This window comes from Tympanuchus pallidicinctus, unplaced genomic scaffold (assembly GCF_026119805.1).
Source record: "Tympanuchus pallidicinctus isolate F22 unplaced genomic scaffold, pur_lepc_1.0 scaffold2, whole genome shotgun sequence".
NCBI classification, from domain to species: Eukaryota; Metazoa; Chordata; class Aves; order Galliformes; family Phasianidae; genus Tympanuchus; species Tympanuchus pallidicinctus.
Genome location: NW_026294721.1, coordinates 30,381,685 through 30,388,391, shown reverse-complemented (window position 1 = coordinate 30,388,391; position 6,707 = coordinate 30,381,685). Strand labels below are relative to the sequence as shown.

At 39.7% G+C, this 6,707-nt stretch overlaps 1 long non-coding RNA gene across 2 annotated transcripts; it reads right to left on the bottom strand.

Annotated features, from left to right (window-relative positions):
- Positions 1 to 1,538: 1,538 nt before the first annotated feature.
- LOC128080521 (uncharacterized) lies at positions 1,539 to 6,698 on the bottom strand. Of its 2 annotated transcripts, none has more exons than XR_008206717.1 (3): positions 6,580 to 6,698; positions 6,109 to 6,349; positions 1,539 to 2,046 (listed from the first exon to the last, which is right to left on the bottom strand). It is a non-coding gene; the product is annotated as an uncharacterized LOC128080521 (long non-coding RNA). The 2 variants fall into 2 exon arrangements; XR_008206718.1 differs by lacking the exon at positions 6,580 to 6,698 and adding an exon at positions 6,465 to 6,527.
- Between the last annotated feature and the right edge of the window lie 9 nt (positions 6,699 to 6,707).

Here is a 6,707-nt window from a genome sequence, read left to right as displayed (position 1 = left end):
ACTTTATCTTCTGTGGCATTTCATTATTAGTAAAATTGACCCAATATCAGCTCAGAACATGTCAGGAATTATTTGTGCTCTTCTACAGTCTCTCTCTTTAAGCTGGATGTAGATCTCTGCACATACTATTTGATTTCTAATAATAAATTTGTTAATGGGATTGATTGAAGGAGCTGCTTTTCCAAAACCAAACTGTTTTCAAGGAGAGGTGAACTTCCTCTTGTTCTAACAAAAAAAAATTGCCTGCCTCTGTAAGTCCTGTGGAGGCAGTGGTATTGTGAGACCGTTAGTTGGAAAAGTGTTTGTAGAGGTGCAAGAAAATCCACACTTACAGATACTTCTCTGCTGGCACAGTGTATCAGGAAGAGCTTGTAGGACTTCAGGATTTTCTTAATAGGTCTTGAGATGGTGACGTATATGTGAAAGTTTGATTAAAAAGTATTTATCACTGACACAATAAATCAGAACACAATCCCAAAGAGAGGCCAAGCCAGAAGAGTGGTTTAGGTTATTATTTCATTGTTTTTCTTTACTACTGGGAGATGCAAGAAAGCTGCCTTATGCTATATTTGTTTGTAGATCACTGAAGCGTCATTGATTATCACCAAAATGTCTTGGAACAGTAAGTTTCTACTGTATTCTTTCTGACATTTAATTTACATAAGTTTTTTTTTTTTTTAAAAAGGGAGGAGGTTTAATGAAGTGATGTGTTATCTGCCACCTGGTGTCTCTAACTAAAAACACAGCAAAAATATATTGAAGATCTTAACCTTTTATAGTACCATTATAAAAAAAATAAATACTGAAAAAGACTCACAAGAAAATAATTCAGACATGTCTTCTCAGTGATACCACAGGAATCAAGGAAGAAAAGAATGCTCCATTTGCAGTAGAAAGTTAAATCATGCTCAGGTGTTGAAAGAGCACAGTCTCTAATTTGTACACTTAGAAGGTATGTCAGTACACTCAGAAGCATTATTTTTGTGCCCTGTGACATGCTCTTTGATTTTATCTATTTTATAATATTTGGTTTCTAGTAATTGTTTACAGACTGTTTAATGTGAATACAGTAATTAATGAGCCTCCCTATTTATTTGCCTAATGTGCTGCCAGATGGATCTGATATTCCATTTTACTTGTTTGGCAACCGCGCTCATGCTTTGACTGCCTCTGTTTTAATCCTGCCTTTGAGCCTCTTAATGTAGATAATCCATCCAGAATCCGCTTCCCCGCTGATCATTTTCTCTTCCGCTTCTTTTATGTTTAACTTTGCATTTTCATTCTTAATGAACCAGGTATACAGGACTATGTTTGATAGCCTTAAACGTCACTTTACTGACAATAAGTGTGAATGCATGCTAATAATCAAACGGTACTGAGTGCCATGTAGTGATTGGCTGCATTCTCATTTTCTGTGCAATACAGCGGTAACTGATAAAAGTCCTTGACAAGATAGTATGCTCACTAATGGTTTTTAATAAGATAGACAAATATAGTACAACTTACCTTACTTCCAGTCAAAAAGGAATACATTGCGATTTGCTATATGTTTTTCTTTGATTTCTTTATTAAAGAAGTCCAAAGCCTTTAAAGGTGACATCAGAAGTTATCCAGCAACTTATAACAGCAATGAGAGGATTGTGAATTACAGTAATCTTTTCTTTAAATCACTGACATACATAAGTAAGGTCCTTGCAATGGTGTGGTGACCTTGTGTAGTGACATCATCTTCAAACTGAAAGGAAAATCAAGATAGACATCGAAGAGGCATCATGTATACATCCACAAAACTGTACCTTTGGGCATTACAGTAGGGTTCTGAAGTAGTGTTAAATGCTTCCTCAGTAATCCTTGCACACTTCAAAGCTCCATTGGTTTTCAGTAGCTGTTAGGAACATCTGTTTCCTTCTGTAAAGTATGGCATCAAAGTCAGAGGCACGCAAGTATGAAGTCTAATTGATCTGTACACTCATATCTCAGGTTTGAAAAGAAATATAGCAAGTCACTCGCATCACTGATCTCATCATCTTAGTTTGATTTTGAAACCTAGAAATAGAGAGAATTTTTAATTCTGATGAAATACAAGTCAATATAACATTCCCACTGAATTAACTGGGCCAGAACTTCATGACTTTTCATATGTTACTATAATTTTAAAAATGAAAGCTTTTATTGTCTCGAGGAACATCCACAGCTTCTTGCAAATACAATATGTGGTGAACTTTCTTGTAACTTGTTGTTTAAGTGGGAATGTTCTCAATAAAGTATCATGTTGTTTAAAAAGATGTAGCTTGTTGTCCTCTGTTCTTGTTCCATTAGAAACAGACATTTTCATATGCATATACTGAAAAATGCTAAGATTGCTGGATACCAGAAGAATGTTCTTGAATCAGGAGAGAAACACTTCTAAATCACACCAGAAATTTTGATCCACTGTAGTAATATTTCAAGAATTGACACTACTTAATTAAAACAAAACAGAAGGTCATGAAGAATCTTCCTCTCCACCTCTGCTACAAGAAGGCACTCTTGGAGCATTATTGGCTTTGAAATAACCTGCTCCATTCTGAATTGTGGCTGTAATGGTAATCAAGTTTGCAGTACTTCTGATGGAAGTACTGAGTCAGGAGCTTGTGGTATATTGCTGCCTTTTTTTTTTTTTTTTTTTTTTTTAAAACCTTTTGGCCCACAGAATTAGGCTTTGAAATCTCACATCGTTTTTCCTTAAAGAAGAAAAATGGACACACATTCCTTTAACATAAATCTGTTGGTATACAAGGAATGTTTATAGTTTTTAAATCGTATTTATTTATGTCTATCTAGACTAAGCCTATTTGCTTTAACCACAGGTTTGTCTTTCTCTCTCTATATCATTTCTTACAAAAGCTATTTTTCACTTGTGTTTAAGATCACGCTACACATTCTTTTGTGGTGATCTGTCAGATATTTGTTCTCCTATGCTCTTGTGCTGTTTTTGCTATTTCTCATTCTTCCCGCACATACAGATGCGCACAACCAATGTAACTGCTGCATTTGGTATGGGAATCCCAGTAAATTCCTGTGCCATCTGGCCAAGCCATAGTTGGTATTTGCATGTGGACTGGTGCTTGGGTGGTATTTTTTCATTGTTTCAGCTATCACTCAGCAAAGTTATTTAAGTGGGTCTTCAATGAGCCTGAACAGAATACAGCTACTATACCCAAGAGCTTTAGTTGCAAAGTGCAATTACTCTATCTCCTCTACTGCAACACATAGAAGCAAAGAGAACTAAAGCACTCTCTTAAGTAATGTCAAATTCAGTGGCTATTTTCTTCCTAAGTAGCAGCTGTCTCAGTTGCCAGCTGTACTTGCTTTTTTGTAGCCTACCTAACCCACCAGACATCGCTGACCTCTCCTGCCCTCGTTTGCTACCCTCACTCACTCAGTCTTGAATTCCTTTTGGAGGAGTTCTGAGGATGGCAGGAATACAGCATTGTCATAAATCAAGGATTATGAACAGGCTGTAAAATTTCTGACTCCTATTCTCCTCTTGTGTGTGTTTGTCTGTGACACAGGGGGACAAGCAGCTAGAAAGTGACAAGAAAAGCCCAGCAGCGAAAAAGAGTTCTACTCAAGTAAGGTCACAGCAAAGATCAATGAACTTCCCTGCTGAGAAAGTGTACCACCAGATAATGGGAAATGGCAACAGTCAGACCTCCAAGAGGCATGAATCGATTCACTTATCAAATAAGAAAAGTCAAGATCAAATTAGGAAAGTGAAACCATTGAAATACCACAATTTTTGTATGGGGATGACAATATAGGGCTGTTTAAAAGGCAAAAGACATCACAACAAAAAAACCTTGGGTCAGATCTCTCAGACTTTGCTGTTCTTGGGTGATGTGTGAATACAGTTAGTGTCCTCTCCAAACACAGAAGGGGAGAAATAACCAACTTCATCAATTCTTCAACTGGCAAGTTCACTGTTCTACTTACATGCATTTAAAAAATACTTTGTTAATGCACACATCATTGGCTTCTCAAAGTAAGCAGACAGTTTGCTTTTATTCGGCACTTCAGAAAAGCAGCAGTAAGCAAAATTAAGGAACAGAAGGAACCCTATCTACTTGTTACAATGGCAGACCTGTTTTTTCCCTCCCAACCTACATCGTTGTCAGCTGCTTCAAAGTTAGCCCAAATGTACAGCAACATTGTACCAGCAAGGCTACTGACAATTCATTCCCATGTTACACTCAGCCATGAAATTAAAAGTGATTTAAATATTCATAAAATTTAGTAAAGTATCCAAAATTAATAAAGATGATTAAACTGAGATCTCATCAATAAGCAGATGACATCCAGTGAGCAGAGCACACTGGATTACAACAATCATAGCACTGTAGGTTTTTTGTACCACACCAGTGGCACACAGTACTTGTAAACCTTGTTTAACCAGTTAAATGATGCCTACAACTCCTTAGGGTTCTTTACATTGCACAAAGTGGCAACTAAGCTGTACAAAGCAGCAAAGAAGGCATTCAGTAACTCAGCCTTCCTCTCCTCCTTGGTGGAGGTAAAAAAAAAAAAAAAAAAAAAAAAAAAAGATGATGGAGATTCTCCTCAGTCCTCCTTCTGTTGTTAAAGTATTTACAAAAACACATCATAAAGATATTTCATGGTCTTTGTTGCCAATTGGTTTCCTGTCTTTAGTATTTGGTCCGAAATGCTGTCACAGCACGAAGAGTATAAATCAATACATAGCTATTTTTACCCACTGAAGAAAATAAGAGGTGTAATTTTCATACCTTGAGAGCATACTAGAAACATTTATTAATTCACCCTCACCCTTTCTACAGAAACCAGGTTGATACAATATGACTGGTGTTAGAGAAATGAAGGTGAGAATTGTCAGAAGTATTCATAGATAGAAGTATACTGCAATTACACTTCAGTAACACCATGGTATCAGATTGCTTTGGTTGTTTGACTGTACTAGAGAACCTGTTAATCACACAACAAACGAGGACTGCATCCTTCATTATCTGTCCCTTGGTCCTGTAATCAGCTGGGCTATACAGCAGTTTTTACCTCTTGACATAAGAAAGCAAGTATATCTGCGTGGGTACACTTACTGTGGTAAAAGAATAGGATGTATGCTTTTTTGTTCTGGAGTTAGTAAATAGAAATTTGCAGTTTCCTAGGAAATATTTTATTAGTAGTAGTAGTATTAAAAACTGGTCCAGAACACCAAAAGGAACGGAACACAATATAAAAGCAGAAAATGGATTTTGAATTGCTTTGTTATGCTTTGAAGTTATCTGGATGCTAGGAAGAGAGGGTATTTTGTGTAACAAGATCAGAATACAAACTGGTGCAGTTCCACTGAACTCAGTGAAACTGAAACAGGCTTTACTACACAAGAGAGAATTTGATCCTACAGTGTTTTGACTAAAATAACAGGCTGTGTCTGCTAGCTAGCTAGAAAGACAGCAGAGATTTAGGCAAGGAGTGGGATTCCAGGTTTAATGACCGGATCTAGCAAATGTGCCCTGAAGTCTTTGCAGCTATTCTCCTACACATCAGGCATCTTGCTGTGTTCTTTTCAAAAAACAACTTCCTCTTGCAATATAAACCAGAGAGAAGTGCCTTGCGCTGATGTTGGATGAGAGATGTTCTAGTAAATACTGAGAATAGTTTGAACATCAGTGTTCAGAGAACATAAGCACAATGAGCTTTATCAGTACAGATGGTATCTTTATGGAGACCAACTGATGTAAATGAGAGAAATACAACATGCATTAGTCTCACATTTTTATGGGATGGAAACAGATCATTTATGTCTAGTGTTTCTCTTTTCAGTAAGAAAACCAGCAGCTTCTAGTGTCAATGGCATTGTGACTGCAGACTGCTTTTCTAATGTTAGTTACCACCTTACTGAATCTGACAGCTTTTCCCTCCAAATGGTCTGAAAATAGGATTATTATAAGCTATGTAGTCCTACAAACCAGTATCAAGTACCATCATTCTTAGTGTAAGAAGGTACGACCTAAGGATCAAATTTACGATATAGCTGCATTGATTACAACCACAAGAACAGTGCAGTTAGTGCAGTTAGAGACACGCACTTACACCACAACTCCTTTCAAGTGTGATCGGACGAAACGCCCAGTGCCGCACGCAGACCTCCGTGTCCCGAGGAGCTGATCCCTCATCCCAAACGCTCTGTAGGGGTCACTCCATCAGCAGCACGCCGAAGGGCTGCAGTCGCGAGGTGAGGAGCTGAAGGCCCGGCTCCAGCCCAGCCAACCACCGACCCGCAGGGCCGTCCCGCCGCGCGGCCCTCCACGGCTGCCGCGGTTCCGAAGCGCATCTATAAGACAAACGGAAACGCGACGTCAGCCCGGAGCCGCGGGGGCTGTTTCCACGCACCGCACCTCATTTCCCCACGACTCCATTTCCCCGCACCGCCCCTCTGCTCTGCCTACACGAGAGCCGTTCGAGGCAAAGCCTCCGCATGCACGCTCTCTCCCGGCTGCCTGTGCCGGCGCACCGTCCCGTGCCGCCGCACCGTCCCAAACCGCCGCCCGCCGCCGCCGTTACCTCACGCGCCCCTCGCCGGTCCCGCTGCCAGTAGCCGCCACTCAGCGTCTAGCGTGGAAGGAGAGAGGGGAGGGAAGGGAAGAGCCGGGCAAAGAAGGGAAGGGAGGCACGGCGGCTCCGCCCAGCCC